The sequence below is a fragment of the Onychomys torridus genome, chromosome 13 (genome assembly GCF_903995425.1).
Source record: "Onychomys torridus chromosome 13, mOncTor1.1, whole genome shotgun sequence".
NCBI lineage: Eukaryota > Metazoa > Chordata > Mammalia > Rodentia > Cricetidae > Onychomys > Onychomys torridus.
This window is the reverse complement of record NC_050455.1, coordinates 8,605,159-8,625,077: the sequence shown is the minus strand read 5'-3', so window position 1 is coordinate 8,625,077 and position 19,919 is coordinate 8,605,159.

Genomic DNA, 19,919 nt, shown 5'->3' with positions numbered 1-19,919 from the left:
GAATTATTAATAGTTAGTCAATGAGTTCTAGGGACAATTTAAAAGAAAAAAAAGTACATGAATAAAATGGTCTGAATATTTTTCCATCAAGACCCAAGTGAACTAGGTTTTTCATCACTTGTGTAGTAGATTGCTCCTAATAATCTTTTCCAAAACTTTAGCTGGTTCAAAGATTCTTAGGAATGTATATATTTCCAGTATGATAACCAATTGAAAGCTAAACTATTTAAATTTCTTGAATTCTGTATTTCAAAGTCAGAAGTATCAAACTTATGAAAGAACATACAAATATGCATATAATTTCCACATTTCCAATTTCAAACCCAATTGAAACCATCTGTGATCTAAAATTCTCTTTTAGTATTCTTGTTGACTCTTGACAACTATTCAGCCATCAAAAGGGAATCATTTTAGAAAATAGCTGTTCATACATTTCAATTCTTGAATATTTTAATACATAGAAATTCGGTGTTTGAATCTCCAAAACTTAAAGAGTGAATTTATGGACTTCTTCTTTGAGTTTACTCACAAAACTAGATGCAGAACGTTATCTCCACAAATTCAAATTCTATAGATCCATTCAAATTCTAATTCTATAGATCCATTCAGTTCTAGCAGATGACAAATCTTTTATTCAAATAACTTTTTTTTTTTGGTTTCTCTGTGTAGCTTTGCGCCTTCCTGGATCTCCTGGATCTCACTCGGTAGACCAGACTGGCCTCAAACTCACAAAGATCTACCTGCCTCTGCTTCCTGAGTGCTGGGATTAAAGGCGTGTGCCACCAACGCCCGGCAATCCAAATAACTTTTACCTCTTTAGTACATGAAACTTCTGTAGCAGTGGGCACTTTCCTGCCTAGTGGCTGGAATCCTTTCTCTGGAGAACCTAACACAATAATGAAGAGAGTAGTGGAAGAAGATTCTGAGGAAAAAGAATGTATTCACGTGGAAATGCTGGTATGGCAAAATTTAGAGCTGAAACGAAGTAGACACCCAGGAACAAAGCAAAGTGGACAACGATGATTTGTTTCAGGTGCTTATTTGGTTTGGTGTCTTCTCTAAAATCAATTGACTGCAAAGAGGATGACTCAGTTCTACCTCACATCTCAAGCTGCTTTGGCATATGAGACCCAGGAGCTCATTGCATTTTAAAATATTCTTTATGCTTTAAAGTTTCTGGAGGAAATAACATTGTAGTCCTTTTTTGTGAGCCACCAGATCCTGGACGTTCTGGTATAGAAACAGCATTGTAATAACTCTCTACAGACTATCCCTTAATCTTTAAATAGCTAACACGTTGGGAGCAATATTGTTAAGAATACAAATGAAAACTTTAGAAGTGATAATTTCTTACCTATAGTCATGAGTCATGAGTTGCTTGTTCACCTGTTAGGTTACATTCAGTTTTGATCTGTGGAAATATCTTTTTCTGAAAGTATTTCTTGGCTTAAAAGAAACTAAAATTGTGCCAGACCTTATAACTAGTTGATAATATGCCTTGAGATCACAAATGTGTGTTTCCATTCTGTGAAGCTACTGTCTTCTAAGTCTGTTTACATTTAACTTGTCTTTAAGAAAGCAACTTAACCAACCTTACTGTGCATTGGATTTCTCATATAATCAGTTTTTATAACCTAATTTAAACACATATCTTGAAATCTTGAACTATGAACTTTTTCATGCCAGTGACTCATAATAATAAATGTACACGTATGCTGTGGCAATCTCATAATGGCCAAGGCCTCAAAAGTGAACTTACACAACAAATATCCAACAAATATTGAAACAAATTGTGGCCTAGGTTCAAAACATCTGTGTGCAGTTTTCAGTGCCTTCTGGGTAAGTTGGGGTCAGTGATGTATCTTCTTCCTTCTGTAACTCTGTTTGGGATTTCTGTAAGAACCTATCTTTCATCCCGTTAATGTACTTTGTTTTCAGTATTGTTCCATATACACAGATCACAGCCCTTTATTGGGAAAAGGCAAAGTAGATAACAATAAAAAACATCATTACACACAACAGATAGACAGCAGAGCATAAAATACAAAGAGAAGACCCAAGGAGAGAAGTGGAGAATTCAAATTTAGAATTTCTCTTCCTCTAAACTGCTGCAAAACAAAGTCTCATTAAAGATCTTTAATGAGACATTCATGCGTTCTGGTGCCTCCTGTGATAATTCCTTAAAGTGTTATTGAAGAGAGGGTCTAGCTAAACCTGAATATATTAAGGAAGATATGAAACAATCAAAATTAATAATATCATTGCTTTTGAAACAAATGGTACTTTGAAATAAATGTGATGAAGCTATAGCCCATTATTTATCCAATATATTTCCTTCTTACTTTTGTCCTTGACACTGATGTGATATGTATATTAGAGAAACTGGTTATAATCACAATATATTCAACAACTATATTAACTGCTGTTCTGTTGCTATGATTAGGACAAAAGGCAACTTAAAGAAGGATTTATTTAGTACTATAGTTTCAGGATGTGAGACGTACATAATGGTAGAGAAAAGATGATGGTAGGCGTAGGATGCTGAGAGATCAGACCTCATCTGTGTACTGGAAAAAGAGGGAGCAATTGAATGTGTGGAGAAGCAACAAACTCTCAAAGCCTACCCTAGTTCTTCCAAGAATCTCTTCCTAAAATTTCCAGAGCTCTCCACACAGTTACACCAACCGAGGACCAAGTGTTCAAAAATGTAAATCTATTGGAGACATTTCTCATTCAAACCACCACAACTGACAGATAACTGACCAAATGCTTGCAAAAGGAGGTTGGCAAGGAACGGAGATTTGAAATGTAGAGAAACTGAGCTGGAGCTGGGAAGGTTCTCTACAAGACTGCTCAGTGGCATCATCCTCCGAATATAGTGTCTAGACAAGGCACCCCATAGTCCGACAGAGTTTGTCCACTTCCATTGTTGCTAACATCTTTTACACAAGACTCAAATAATTTTTAGCAGTGAGTATATTATCCATCTGAGGGAAATATCATTAAACAAAGAATTATTTACTAACTAATGGTGTCCAAATATCATTGGAGAAATAATAAGACATGCAAGATAATATTTGGTTATGGGTATCTATTTTGACCAATACATCTAATAAGAAAAACACTGATATAAATTTTGAAACTTGATTTTATGCTAAAGGATAACATATTTGAAAAATTTCTAATGTATTCAGTAAATTTGAAGCTAAATCAAATCCTAATCAAATTATCAGTGTGAGAACTTTTTTTTGTTTTTTATATATTTTGTATTGTTTTATATTTGATAATACTTATAAATTAAATATATACTCATGATTAATTCCCCTTAATAAATGCATATTTTAGTCCTTTGAAGACTTATGTATGTTTCCTATAACAGTCACAATCTTCTTTTCTCTAGATCAAATGTATATTACTGTTTTATGATATATAATATTTAATATTTAAAATTTTATTTATTGCCATGTGGCGGTAGCACACGTCTTTAATTCCAGCACTCAGGTACTATCTGTGAGGTAGATATCAGATTATCAGCCAGGCAGATCTCTGTGAGTTCAAGGCCAGCCTGGTCTACAGAGCGAGATTCGGGACAGGCACCAAAACTACACAGAGAAATCCTGTCTTGAAAAACAAAAAAACAAACAAACAAAACTGATTTGTATTCTTGAAAATATACTTGAGGTGGCTCAAAGTAATAAAATCAGCTCTCCCTCAAGGTAGATCAGGATAGATACACAAAAGCTTAATGAGAAGCAGACTATAAAGGCAGTCGGCTGCCAGTATGCATTCATTGAGACGTATATATGTATATATGCACATATGTATCAATGATTAAAGAAAAAGACCAGAGACCAAGGATTGAAAGAACCAGAGGATAGATAGGAGGGGATGTAGTAAAGAAAAGGGGGAAATGATGGAATTATTTTTCAATTAAAATATGTAGTAATGACAATAATAATAACTGAAAAAAGGTATGTGATTTGAGTTATATATATTATGTATCACAACTAGAGTTGTGATGTATGTTGTATGTCACATTTTTAACTGAAATTCTAGTTTTCAGTATCACTAGTTCCAACATTTTTAAATATAGTTCATTTATTGATCCCAGTGGTGTATTTGGAGGTCTTCACACATGTCACTTATTTTCCTATTCCAATGCTTAGTGATGCTCTCATCACTTGCTTTATTTCATCATTATTATTTATCATTATTAGATGCTGTCAGAATATTGTAATAAACAGCTAAACTTGTATCACCTGGCTCACATTTTCAATTATCACAGTGTATAAGAAGCATACTTTTTGTCATAGATACAAAGAATGCTTTATGCATTTTGAAATTAGTTTTAGATTGACTATATGTGTGATACACAACATTTCTTGACTTGTGACTCTTACACCCCATACTGTAATGGTTTCTCAATATGAGTAACTCTTCAAATGAGTCAAGGAGTAGTGCTTTTCAGTTATTGTTAGTGCTATTGTATTTTATATAAAAACCACATTCATAAATCAATGGCAACAATACATACATTTATATTCATTTCTGATTTTAAATTACTTTAAATTTAAGTCCACAACCTAGTTGTAATTGATGTTCACAGAAGCAATGAGACAAAAAATTTGTATTTTTTCTATCTTCCTTCTGCTAGCTCACCCATGTGGAACTGGAGGGGAGGGGACAAAAAGCCAAATACAAAAAGAATTAACAGGATGAAAAATGGTAAAAATAAAGCAAAAAATGGTTTAAAATGATTATGGTTTCCATTTTGGGTTGGCCAACTACCCATTGGAATGTGGCCTGCCCTGGAATGTAGTTGATATACCAGTGACATTCCACTGAAGAAAATTTATTTTTCCTTTCCCTGCAGGTATCAATTACATATACAATCTTAATTGAAGCGGGGCTTGTTGTCTGTTTCCCATTCTTGGTTCTGAGACTTTGATTGGTTTGAGCCTGTGTGGGTCTTCTGTATGCTATCAGTCTCTGAGTTCATATGTGCCTAAGTTCTCTTGTGTCTTGAAGACACTGTTTCCTTGCAGTTACCCATCCCCTCAGACTCTTACAGTCTCTCCTACTCATCGTTCACATAGATCCATGAGCATTGTGGAGAACACAACATTTAGGGATAAATGCTTCAAAGTCTCTCAGCCTTTGCTAATGGTCCAGTTCTGTACCTCTGAGTTGATGTCCATCTACTTCAAGAAGCTTCTTTGCTGATGGTTAAGCAGTGTTCTGATATATTGATATAGCAATATGTCATCAAGAGTAGTTTTAGCCCTATGTTCTTATAGCAGAATAATGATGGTAGGTTTCCCCTAACGCCTGGTGTTTTGTGTGTGTGTGTGGTACAGTAGCTGCACCTCACCTATTGCTGTACCAGCTGCAGACTGCATCACCCCAGTCACCACAGCTGGAGGTATTGGGTAACCTTCTCTCCTGTTGCCTCTGCCTCAGCTGCCTCCCCAAAGGGAGGTACATATTTCAACTAAGACTCAATCTTTTTATTTTACCAATAAAGACTCAAAAGGGGTAAAAACCTGCTAGCTCAGAGAGACAAATAAAGCAGCCAGCGGAATTTCCTCCTCTGCCAATTGTCTCAGAAAAATGTTTTCTCACATGCCATCTGAAACGAAACTTCTCCAATCAGATGTCCCCCTTTCTTCTTCCTGTGCCTACCTCTCTGTCTCTCTGTCTCCCTCTCCCTCTCCCTCTGCCTCTCCCCCTCCCTCCCTCCCTCCCTCTCTCTCTCTCTCTCTCTCTCTCTCTCTCTCTCTCTCTCTCTCTCTCTCTCACACACACACACACACACACACACACCCCTCCTGACTTCCCCTCACTCTCAATAGCTACTTCCTGTCAACTGGTTGCTTGCTCTGCCTCTTGACCTATGATTGATTTTATTTGTTAGCAAAATCTCAGTGTTAACAATGTGATCAAATATGCCACAATTACCCATGTAATTTCATGTCCCTGTGCATTTTGGTAGTATCAGGTATGTGTCCTATCTCATGGAGTGGGCCTTAAATGTCATGGGAAGTGCAGCTGGTTATTCCCAAACAATTTGTGCCACCTGTGTATCTTGAATGCAGGCCATTGCTGTAGGCACCAAGATTAGTACCTCAATAATATTCATGATTACTTTTCTCCTCTGGACCTTCAGCACCATGAATGTTAGTCAAAAGAGGTCAAACTTCTCCCTGGGCACCAGCTTGATTTCTATGTGTCCACTGACAAAGAGAAATAGCTGTCTTCAGTGATAAGTCCTTCCCATCAGGTTTCAGAGAGTAACTAACAGCTTTGGCAACAGCCTGTGATATTTCTGGAGGTCTCTAGGACTATTTTTGCCAATACTCAACAAGAAGTAATACATTTATGGCACTGGGTGTTTTACTTGATAGCATAAGATGTCTTGTTGGGACATTGTCCCAACTATATGGTGATTCCATTTTAATAGTAACTAATTACATATATATATATATATATATATATATATATATATATATATATGTGTGTGTGTGTGTGTGTGTGTGTGTGTGTATGTTTATAAATATAACATATATATATATATAATTAGTATCTATGATATATAAAAATTTAAAAAACTGAATATCAGTAAAAATATTAAAATTGTGGTGCAGAGCTAAACAGACAGTTCTAAATGATGAAACACAAATGGCTGCAAATGATTTTTTTAAATGCTCAATGGTTTTATCACACTGAAAAGTACAAATTAAAATTGCTACTACCACTACCCTATGATTTTATCTTACACTAGTCTAAATGACTAAGATCAATAAACAAAGGGCAGCACGTGATAGCAAGGATGTGGTGTAAAGGGAGCACTTATGTATTGATGGTGGGAGTGCAAATATGCACATCTACGGTGGAAAACTGTGTTGATGCTCCTAAAAAACCTGAAAATTGATCTAGAACAATATCCAGATATAGCCACTATTTGATTTGACATATTTACATAGGACTCAATATCCCACTACATGGAAACTTGCTCACCTGTGTCCATTTGCTGTAATATTCATCACAAATACAAATTGAATATATCCTAGATTTCCATAAACCGATGAATGGAAAATGAAAATGTGGCACATGTGCACAATAAAATATTACTCATCTATTAAGGAAAGTGAAATTTTCAGATAAATGGATGGAGCTACTGTCATGCTGAGTGTGTTAACCCAAACCCATTTTTTTTCTTATATGAGGATGTTAATTGTTAATTTTGAAGTATATGTGTTTTTATCTGAATAACTGCAGGGTTTAGGCATCTGGTAAATACTAAAGGGGTCCTCAAATGAGGGAAAATAGCATGTAGTTCCATAAGAGATAAAGGGAAAACTGGAATATGTTTAAATTCAGAGGGTAATGGGAAGACAGGGTAGAGAGGGGCATGTGGGGTGGGGCCACAAACATCAATGTCCTTTTGAAATGCTATATGGAAGCCTACTATTGAATAGCTTCCTAATATGTTTACATGCACGAGAGGACAAAGAGATTTTAAATGGTTTCTATGCAATTTATTTGCAGTATCATTTATGACACATTCAAATGCCATCTGTTAAATTATATAGTCTCTATTTACATGAATACTGCTGAGAAACTGCTTAATTTTACAGTATTCTTTAAGGGTTTCCAATAAGCTTAAGTTAGTAAATAATATTATTAGAAGAAAATGATTAAGGCTTAACAATTTTTTTCAGCATGGCATTTGATGCTACCATGCTTTTTTTAAAGGGCCAATACATTATTGAATATATGTATGATAGCAGTAATATTTAAAATTTTGATCTCTTGTAGTTTATGGATTTTAACTTTCATTGGATTGTTAGTCCTTTTTAATCATAAATAGAAATTAGATTTTATTAAAAAGGAATTGAACTGACACATTTTAATGTACAAATGTCTTTTGTAGCAGTTCTCCAGATTTGAGTCTTTGTAGTTCTGAAGCAAAGGTAGTTGTATTTTGTGTATTCATTCTTTCCTGAGCAAATAGTTTTTGCTCATATTTTTAATATTATATTTCTGCATTCAGCTAGGTTTGATACATAAAAGAAAGGATTTAAATATTAAAACAAGCAAAGTCTTCTACAACATAACAATTAATACCACCAAATATGGCAAGTTGAAACATAATAGCTAACTTGAAATTGTCAAGAGACCAATGATTAGTCCAAAGAGACTCAATCTGATGAGAGCATGCATGAGACCTATTGTATGGCTTATGATTCTATCTCTACTTCAGTGTTGTTGGGAGACAAAAATGTCTTTTCTCCCATGCACCATCCCATTAAAACCTAGGCATAAATTAGCAGCATTTTCTCACCTCAAAATAAATCCACAGGAATCAAATGACTGGAGAGGAGACACATACAAACGTATACATTGAAGGAACAATATAAAATAGTTGTGCTTTACACACTATAACACAATACAGTCATAAGAATTAATGAACTATGTCTATATGAAGGACATTTATAAACCCCACAATCTTGTCTGGTCTATATTAAATGAGAAGTAGCCCCACAGTCAACATAACATTGAAACTTAGATAAATTTCAACCTCTGTCAACAACGGAAGTGGAAGTGGTCTCTTTGTATGCATTGTGGCATCCAGACAAAACTTTGAATTTTGCTTACTCAAAAAGAAGAAATTGTTAACAGTAATGGTGAAAAATTGCTTTTGGTCAAGAATACTGAATCGGAAATTGAAGCAATTCAAAATCATGCAATATTATAAAGCAATAATGTTTTGCCAGGGATACAAAAATCTTATGCCAACCAACAAAATAAGGCATGCTTCTGCTATCTATATAACTTATAAAATCCAAATAATATGCTTTGTTAATATATATATATATATAATATATATATTATATATATATAAGGTGTATATATAACATGTATGTATGTAATGTATGAGTGTGTATGCACATACATGTCTGAGAACATGCATCCATGTGCACATGTACAGAGGCCAGAGAGGAACATCTCATGTCCCACTCTATTACTCTCCACTCTAACACCCTGTGATAATTCCATTAAATGTATAACTCTGTTCTTGTGACTAAGATAGTTGACCTTAGAGCCTGAGAGATCCTGCTGATTCTGTAGATGAAAAGCAAGCATTTTTATAGGAATTGGCAGTATGTGGGGGTGGGGGGGGGGTTGGGAGGGGCTTCAGACAACAAATACTCTGGCATACTGAACTATTTATCAGCTCTGTGTTTCAGGCTTTCTTTCTTTCCAAAGGCTTCTCTTTCAAGATTCTTAATAAAGCCATCATTCTCTTACTATTTCTTCTCATTAGTCTTAATAAAATTTGATTGGTACAAAGGTCAAATAGAATGATTCACATAAATTCACTTATAATGAACATTAAATATGAAAAGATTTGAGAGTTTATATTTGCATTTTAATAGAAATTTAATCCCTCAATAAAATAAATTAACTACAGTGGTAAATTTTTTGGCATTAGAATCTAATAGATAACTTAGGACAAATACCTGATAAAATCTCAGTATTCTTTATGTAATTCAATTTGAAAATCTCATTTAACAAGCTAGTATATAAGGTTGATTCCATGTAAATCACAAAGAAGAACAAATTAATGTCCAATAGACAAATCACTACATTATCTATTATTTGAAGGTAAGTCCCATAGGTAGAGATAATTTCCTTCTGGCTAACCACAGTAAGGGTTAAGTCCTGAAGAAATAATGTAATGTGAGGGACATAGAAGAAGGATTCAAGTTACTACTGAAAACCAGACTAGAGTTTAGACATTAAATTCACACTTTTATGAACACTACACTGTTTAAACCAAATCAGTAACATTTTCACTGTCTTACATCTGGTCTTTATCTTCATCTACAGATGCTAGTGTATTGAAATGAATGGCCAACTGTATAAAGAAGTAAAGATGTCATTGTTTTTCTCTGCTGAGTAGTACTCCATTGTATATATGTATCATATTTTCTTTATCCATTCTTCAGTTGAAGGGCACCTCAGTTGTTTCCAGGTTCTGGCTATTACAAACAATGCTGATATGAACATAGCTGAGCAAATGCCCTTGATTGAGCATTCCTTGGGTATATGCCCAAGAGTACTACAGCTGGGTATTGGGGGAGATGGATCAATGATATCATGAGGTTTGCAGGCAAATGGATGGATCTAGAAAATATCATCCTGAGTGAGGTAACCCTGACTCAGAAACACAAACATGGTATGTACTCACTCGTAGGTGGATACTAGATGTAAAACAAAGATGACTAGACTGCCACACAACTCCAGGGAGGCTACCTAGAAAAAGTGACCCTAGGAAAGACCCAGGGATCTCCCAATGACAGAGAAATGGATGAGATCTACATGAACAACCTGGACTGAGTGGGGGTAATGAAGGACAAGGTTTGAGGGAAAGAAAGCTAGGGGAGCAGGAGATCCCAGCTGGATCAAGAACAGAAAGGGAGAACAAGGAATAACAAACCATGTTAAATGAAAACCACATGAGAACAGGAAGAAGCAAAGTGCTAGAGAGGTCCCCAGAAATCTATGATGATACATTCACTGTAGACTACTGGCAATGGTCGAGAAAAAGCCTGATCTGAACTAGTCTGGTGATCAGATGGCCAAACACCCTAACTGTTGTGCGGAACTCTCATCCAATAACTGATGGAATGGATGCAGAGATCCTAGGCCAGGCTCCAGGTGGAGCTCCAGGTAATCCAATTGTCGAGAAAGAGGAGGGACTGTAAGAGTGTGAATTGTTGAGACCAAGATTGGAAAAGCACAGGGACAAATAGCCAAATGAATGGAAGTACATGAATTATGAACCAAAGGCTGTGGAGCCCCCAGCTGGATCAGGCCCTCTGGATAAATGAGACAATTGAATAGCTTCAACTGTTTGGGAGGCACCCAGGCAGTGGGACCTGGACCTGTCCTTAGTGCATGAGCTGGCTGTTTGGAACCTTGGGCTTACATAGGGACACTTTGCTCAGCCTGTGTCCCTGAAAGGAGGGGACTGGACAGTTTTTTTTTTTCTTTGAAAGTAGAAGAGAATGGGTGTTATATGTATATGTTTGGGTGGTGGGGGAGGTCCTGTAGCAGAGAACCCAATAGCCTCTAGCAGATGGGAATGACCTTGAATTTAATGAAACTTTAACTGAACCTGATGGAAGCCTCCTTGCTAGAATTACACTGTGTCATCTGTAAAAATTTGGGATATTAAGATGATACTCAAATTCATGGACCTTTAGGATAGTTAATGGTTTATACCTGGAGAGGTAATCTGTCTGAAGAACTCTTTCAACATTCCCACTCAAGCTCTCTATTCATTTTACACACATTGCGCATCCTCTTTTCCATCCAGCCAATCACAATTTCTCTTTCTGTCCCTATGAATTTAATGGCTGTAAATATTTCACATAAGTAACACCATCTAAGGATTGTTTCTCTACTAACGTTTTATCTCACTTTTTACACTGTTTCAGGCTTTTTATCTTTCTCAGACTTAATGATATTATCTGGCATGTAGATCACATTTTGTTTGTCCACTCATCTGTTAGCAAATTGATTATTCTCATAGGTTTTTTTTTTCTATTGTTAATGATGTCTGCAAAGATGGCAGATAATGCAAATATTTGAGCCTCTCTTTATCCTTTGTTCGAACATTTACTCCAAAACTGAATTGTTAGATTCCATGCAGGTTCTGTTCAATTCTTTTTCAGGAATCTCATAGAGCTTTCATAGTATTTTCCTACTTGATATTCTCACAATCAGTGCACAGGTCTGAAAGAGTCCCTGACAAACTGTAAGCATTTAATAATGTCAAAGCTTTAAAACACGTGTCTTGTTAAATAGGTGAGTATTCCAATTTAACACTGATAAACAACAAAGAGGAATGCCTAATACATGTATTGTTTAGTGATCTGAAGATGGCCATTGGGGATTTCTGGAAGAAGCTTTGATGTAAAACATGTAAATGAGATGTATTAAGATACTTAGGATATTATTTCCCTCCTTTCTCTGAAGAAATGTAAGAGCCCCAAGACAAGGCACAAGAGCCAGAGATCCAATTCCTATACATATTCAGGAGTCCCATAAAAGTGCTAAAATGAAAGCTATAACAATATATGCAGAGGACTTAGGACAGACCACTGTAGGCCCTGTGCATGCTGCACCAGTCTCTGTGAGTTCATATGAGCTTTGCTCAGTTGCTCTATAGGTCCTTGTTCTCCTGGTGTCCTCAATTCCTATTTCCCCCACTCCTTCTGCCTGTTCTTCCATGGGTTTCCTGTGCTCTGAGAGAATGATTTGATGGAGACATTCCATTTAGAGCTGAGTGTTCCTTGGAATACCTTTCTCTGTGTGACATCTGGCTGTCTCTGCATCTGTTCCCATCTGCTACAAGAGGAAGCTTCTCTGATGATGGCTGAATAAAGCACCAATTTATGGGTATAGTATAACATTGTTAGAAGTCATTTTATTGTTAATTTTTTAAAAAGACCAATAGTGGGTTTATTTTATTTTATTTTATTTATTTTTATCTAGGTCTCTGAACTATACAGAAGCTGTATTCAGATTATATTGTATTTTGTAAGAATATATCTTTAATGAAAGGGAAAATAATAAATTGTTTTTATAATTTTACTTGCATTTTGAATTTTTAAAGTTTTCCCACAATGATCATATATTATTTTATAATCAGAGAAGCTGACTTTAAATCTACATTTGATGATAAGTATATATTACAAAAGAAAAGCATAGGAAAACAAAATGTTATAGATAGCTAGCTTTTGGTAGCCATTTTATTGATGATCTGAGTAAATATTTGTTGAGAAAGCATAAAGAAAAGAAAAGCAGTAACAATCCCAAACAAACAAAACAAAGATAAATAGACATGAATCAGTGAGAGTTAATTCCATAAAATTATTTAAACCTTGAATGAATTCTTCAGTACCTTGTGTTGCTCAGCTAGAAAGTAATATTTAATAGTTACAAGGAGCTACTTAATGTTGTTTTAATCTGTTGGTAGCCAGACTATCCCAAGTTTTCTCAGTGGCCCTGATGAAAGGGCTAAAAGAACACTAGCTTTGTGTTCTTGACCAGAGGAAGACTTGGCGAGATCTGGTCCTGAGCTGGGGACAGAGCCTTGAAAGAGTTAATATTTGGGTTCCTGGAAACCTAGATTTTTCTCCTAAAGAAATTGGAGTTATGGATTCCACAACTGCTATGTTCTTGGTGGGTGGTACACTTGACCTATCCAGTTCTGAGCAACACTGCTCTATTAACTTCTTGATGGTTTTGTTCTGCTGTATGATGACTTTCTTATACTGTCCATTTCCCTGAAAACCGTGTGTAAGATGCTATGCTTCTTAGGAAACATCCTTGGCAGAAGCTATCCACTTATACCAGACTTCTGTCCCTAGCTTTCCTGTCCTCTTTATGTCTTCATTCTCAGATCCATCCACTCAGGAACTTGACATTGAGGAATGATCTGTCGATTCAGGCCAATAAGCAAATTGACATTGAGTGAATGGAAATATAGAATATTAAATGTATCTGTTATGAAGGAAAATAAATACAATATAAGAAAACATTTTACACGCATAAGGAAGGAGTTAAAACATATCAGGAATTTTTAAATATATTTAACATAAAAGAAGGAATTTGATATAAGCTAGTGTGGCACAAAAGATTAATTTTCAATTTATATATATATATATATATATATATATATATATATATAACTCATAACTTGAAAATAGATATGTATGTGCATATACATATATGCATGTAATAATAATTAGTGACAAAAGAGGTCATGAATTTTAAATAGAGTGTTGACAAAAGTACAGGAGAGTTTGGAGGAAGGAAGTGGCGGGGAGAAATGCTATAATTAAAAGTATAATATCAAAAGTAATCAATAAACATTTCCCAGAACATAGACAAGCTCTAAATGGTAACAGAGCACAGGAGTCTTCTGAGAATTAGATACCAGAATTATGTATAAGAAACCTTTTGAGGAAGCACTAAGAGACTACCAGGAGAGGATCCTACAATGATAGCCTCAGTTTGCAGGGCATCCATGAGCAAAGCACAACCAAAGAAATAGATAGACCTAGAGTAAAGACGACTTATCCACTGAGTCTCAATGGTAAAGAAGTGCCCAGACTCATTTAACATGTATGACTGAATGGAGGATTAATCCAGAATTCGTGTGAACAGAAGTCCAAAGACACAGCAGAGGGAGAAAGTGGACCAAATGTTTTCCTTTGGTCAGGTGCTATCAGCACACCATGCAAGGTTCAGCACAACATCTATATTGCCACAGTGGAAAGAGAGACAATGGAAAAACCTAGTTTATTTCCCAGGGAAACATATCAGTTCTCCTTCTCATCAATGAGAATTAAGGCAGAGTTCTTGTCACATTTTATGCTAGAAACTCCACATGCTTGGATTTATACAAATGTTCTTCATTTCACAGAAGAAAAGAAAATGTGAGCTTTATAATAGTGATATTTTATGTGCTCAAAAATTTGTTATAAAATAAATTGGTGGACATGAATTCATATTATTGCTAAACAGTATATATTATGGTCTTATTTTCTATAAGCATTCTGTCAAATTATACAAGATAGTGCATTGTAATGAAAGACAATAATGTAATCTATTGTTTTAATATTCTGGAAATCATGAGGCATAGCAATTACTAGTTTCATGATTTTAAATTGTATTTTTATTTTTTATAATTATAACACAATAAATTGCCTCATATAATCTAGGCACTAGAATATCATGAGTAATTTAAAATCTCCATTTAAAATACTTATAATTAATTATAACAAGCAAAATTGGAGATGAATAAATTATTGAATTGAGTTAGTGAAAAAAATCAAATCAGGCAGAGATGAACCAGTTTTTCACGGAGAACATTATGTTATGAAGTGGTTGAAGCACATAAATTATAGGTCAAAAATGACAAATGAAGAGAAAATTTCACACAAACCAATTGGATAGAATAGAGGGTTTAGAAATTAATGCCAAGATCATAAGGATGTCTGAAAACTCACTAACAGAACAGGTTCCCAAAGAACAAAAACAAATATAGAAGACTACTTACAAGTTCAATATATGACAGAAAAAGTTATAGAGATATTGAGTGTGCAATTGAGAGGGAGGAAACCAAGGTGGCTTTGCTTCTGGCTTGGTTGACTCTTTGGTAAATAATATCATTTATCAAATAGAAATTATAAAGGAGGAATGTTCTTTAGACTTTTATTAAAATTGATTTTATAAGAACTAATGTTAATTCACTTTTTGTTATTTCAAGTCTTATTTACATTGGCAGATTAAATATCACTCTGCTATGTGTGTCTTGTGCAGCTGGGTTATGACTATTCAAGACTGACAGAATTCAAGTAAAATAAAATGGTTCGACTGTCAGTCAACCAGTGTGTCTCAGAGCTCTTTAGTTCCTGTTGGGTTGTTTGTAAATTCTCTACTTATTTTTTGAGCACTAGTTTCTTATAGCAGGGAAGGTCTCAACTCCTGTTTGGAATAGATGGAAATGATACTTGGAAACTAAAATCATTAGTATATTTTTTATTATATTTGATGAATATTACATTATTACATTTTCATCACTTTAATTTTTTTGTTTCTTGTTCTTTCTTTATTGTCTGATTCATTGTAGCTTAACCTTAAAATGTCTACCCCCACCCCACTACAGCTATCATACCTTGCTTCTACCTTCTTAATACCAATGAAAATTAAGCCCCAACGTGAGTTTCACAGGAGAGGAACCACACTCAAACCCTATTATGGGTACTAATTATCAAACATTATGATCTGTTGAGAATATGTTTCTAAATAACTGAAAAAAAGATTTTAAAAAACTTTGTTCTGTTTCAGAATGTTAGAGATAGTTAATAAAAATCATCATGATCAGTACTGGGTATCTCCATTGTTAATCAATTAACCTATAAAACTCTCACGATTGCCTACACTTGTGCTTCAAGATCCAAGGATGTAACTTGATCAAAACTGTTATTCCAAAGCAATATATTTGGATATTCTCTATGCTTTCATTTTCAAATAAAAATAATTTGAGTTTTAAAATATTCAAATGGATGAGATGCATTTTACCATCAAGTAGTAGCTGAAGTAACAAACTCTGTTTGTGAATCTCAGTGAAAGAAAGTTAACCTATTTAATGATTCCTCTCCTAGGCTCACTAATGCTGAAGTTCAATCATGTTCCACAATGGAGACATACTTCTGAGGCTCAGATTTTACTTCTTTCTGAGGAACTTAAGTTATTTCCCTTTTTTTCCCCATTTGATCCATTATAGAATTGATTCTACATTTGCCATACAGATGTATCTCCATAAAGTACAGTATTTGTCATCAAGGATCTTATAATATAGCAAACATGTACCTGAAAGAGATAATTAGCCAGCAGTGAAGTGTCCAAGACTTCAATGAAATGAAACAAAACAAAATGCAACCCCCCAAAAGCAGGAAAATAATTTTGTTTACACGGGAGTTACATTTTTAATGAAATTAAAAACTGATATTTAACCTGACTGAGCACAGATAAATAGATGCTTACTCATTTGAAAACTAGATGAGAGAAAGATCTGATGAAGATCATGAGTTATGAACTACTTGGGAATACATAACTCGGGAGTATAGATGTTAGAGAAATGTCTTAGAATTGCTCCAGTGAATGGGAGCAAGTCTCAATAGCTTTATTTTCATTATATGAAATATTTGAGCCAGCTCTGGGACAAAGCAGCTACAATAACATTCAGGGGCCTGGATGGCAAGGGGCTCCTGCTGCTCTCTGAAAGACCATTTATCTGTTGTTGGTTTCTGGGGTAGGAGGAGCTGTTAATCTTTGGGGATTTTTGCCAATAGGAGGTTTCTCATGCTTCCCTGGATGGCCCCACACCCATACACATGCTGACAGCACTACTCAGACTCAATGGGTTATCAAAAAGAAAAAAAATTTGAAATAAATGGACATGAAAGTGAAAGGGAACATATTGGGGGGGGGGGCTCTTACATGCTTGAGACTTGGGGGAAATATAATCCTGATACATTGTATGTAAGTTTGAAAATGTCAAAGAAAATAGTAAATTCTAATAAAAAAAATCCAGTATAGAGTCATTTGAGAATTTTCCTGAATGTGAAATAATGAAAACAAGGGAAAAATATCTTTACAATGGAAAAGGGAAATAAAAAGGACTATATTCAAGAAGAGTGCAGAACATTAAATATTAAGGCATCTGAATGGAGTTGAATATAAATGAAAATTGAACTAACATAGCTTAACTAATAAAGACGTTTCATTGGTTTAGATAGCAAAAAATTAAACCAAGCTAGAGATTTTGAATGAGAGAATGTTTTAAAATGTACTTCCTGGAGTTAATTCCTTTCTGTTTGTCTTTATATAGGTCAGCTGGCTCATGTGGTGGTTTCCATGTGCTTAAATGTAACAATTTATTATATGCCAGCAATGACCACCACTATTTCATGAACCTGATGAGTTTTAAATTATGGATGAAACACAGCAGGAGTTGGCAATATCCACGGTTTATATCTCATTAAAAAGACAGTTGTATTTTGTGACTAATGAAAAAATACTATTAGTAAGCAACTGGAAATATGCATGACAAAGTGCTAAGAACTTGGGACTCAGGTCTTACTATCTAATGTTATGGCTGAGCTTGAGTTGTAGCAGAAATCTGAAGAGAAAAAAAAAAATTGAAATAATTCCAGTAACTCACCTGAGTAAACCTGGCAGGGTTAAACTTGTGAGATGGGGAAATCAAGGTTGTAATTCTTTCAAAATACCATGTGTTTCAGATCCTCAATTGGCACATATATGCTATATGTCACTACTGGAATCGTCCAACCTGTTTAATATATGTGCTGACAGATACAGTCAACATGAATATAAAGTAATTTCCCACATTCCAGAAGGAAATTTAAATATGTACTCTCAGACTGCAGATTAAATATTCAAAAGTGTAATCACTGTATTTAATTTATTTATATGTACATATTTAAAAACTACGTATCATATAAAATAATAATGAACCCATTTCATTGAAACTTTACTTTTCATCATCAGATTCTTTGTCAGTGGGACTTTTCTGACAGATACTGCACAGGCTTCTTTAGATGCTGCCTTCATCTAGCCGCCCTGTGAGAGAAGTATTCCACACGGCGTCCGTTTGTAACACCAGTATGGGAAAAGTTACCCAAACTGACAAACAAGCGCTTCCCATGACAGTTGAACAATTTAACCTTAGAATCCTCTCAGGATACACTTGTGATCAGGTCCTTTTATCAATTGTCTCAGGTCCTTTTATCAATTACTTTACAAAGTTGTTTATAATAACATGCTGCCGTGCAATCTGTGAGGTCACACTCCCAGGAAGGATGAATTGTCCTTTATTCTACACACACACACACACACACACACACACACACACACACTTTTCAATTGGTGACCCCTGTATTTATCACTCACTAGCATTCATTAATGTCTTTTCGACTAATGTCTATCTTCTAAGCTTAACATTGGTAATCAAAATGCAGTAATAGTAAAATTTAAAAAAAAAAGCTGAATGTTTCATAATGTGAGGGGATTGGTGTACTAAAGACTCATATACAATATAGTCCCTTTTAGAGAATTATTTTACAGGAGAAAAAAAAAAACCTCTTGTATTGAGATGACAAGATTTTCAAAAGCTGTACATGCTTGTCAACTTGAGTTGATCCTCAGCATCTATGTCAAGGTGAATGGACTTCTGAGACAAACATGCCTGCTCGCCAGCCCATCCCCCCCACATTATACATTCATATACAAAATATGTTTTTGAAGAATGAGGCAGTTCAAAGCAGACGTGAAGATTTTCTAAGGCTTGTTTTTGTAAAGGAAATCATAAAAAAAGGTACAGAAAATCTAAAGCTGTGCCCACAAAATAGAATCAATGTGTGTTGTGACCAGGTGATCACTGTGTGAGGAGACTTAAGGATGAGAGAGAGTATGGTTACTGAACAAAAACATGACATTCTATTACAAGACACATTTTTTCATGAGATATCAAAATAGTATTCCTGATGTGTTAAATTTAGGTGCATGATGAGAGTGTGCTTATGGTATGTGATATCCTAGACAAAGGCGGCATAAAGTACCAAGAGATCTCCATGTCAGGAAATATTGTGCCTCCACAGAGAAAAACTAATTTTCCAAAATTCACCAATTGCATGTTTGTAACTGTTTTTCAAATGTCTAGCTATTTGCCTGTCTTATAATTAACAGGATTTAGTATTATAAAACTTAAACTATAGTAAGAAATACACATATCATAAACATATTGCATATGTGTATACATATATAATGAAAAACCATATATAATATGGATGGATATATAGTCATCATGGGTATTTTTGTTCCCATCTATTTAGTCTGCCAGACAACATTGTAAGTATTTAAAAATCCATGAACTTTAAAATATGATTCTGATCTTGTAAAATGTAACTCAGAAAATATAACATCAAGTTTGGCAAATATTTGTTTTATATGATATTTGCAAGGTGTAAGCTTCATTTCTACCTGTTGTTTTATTCATAAATGTACTCTATGAGTTCACATAGGTATACATAGCATTATATCTGAATTAATAAGGGTGATAACAGAATGACATTATTCTTTTCACATTTTGATAAAATTTTATAGTTAATGAACACAAATAACCTAAGAGAAGAAAATGTTGAAATATTAAGATGGAACTATCATGTATAAAAATTAAATTTTGAAAATGATTAACATTAATAATGGTTCTCCTTTCAAGAAAAGCTTAAAGTTGTAGAAAGTTTGAGGTTATA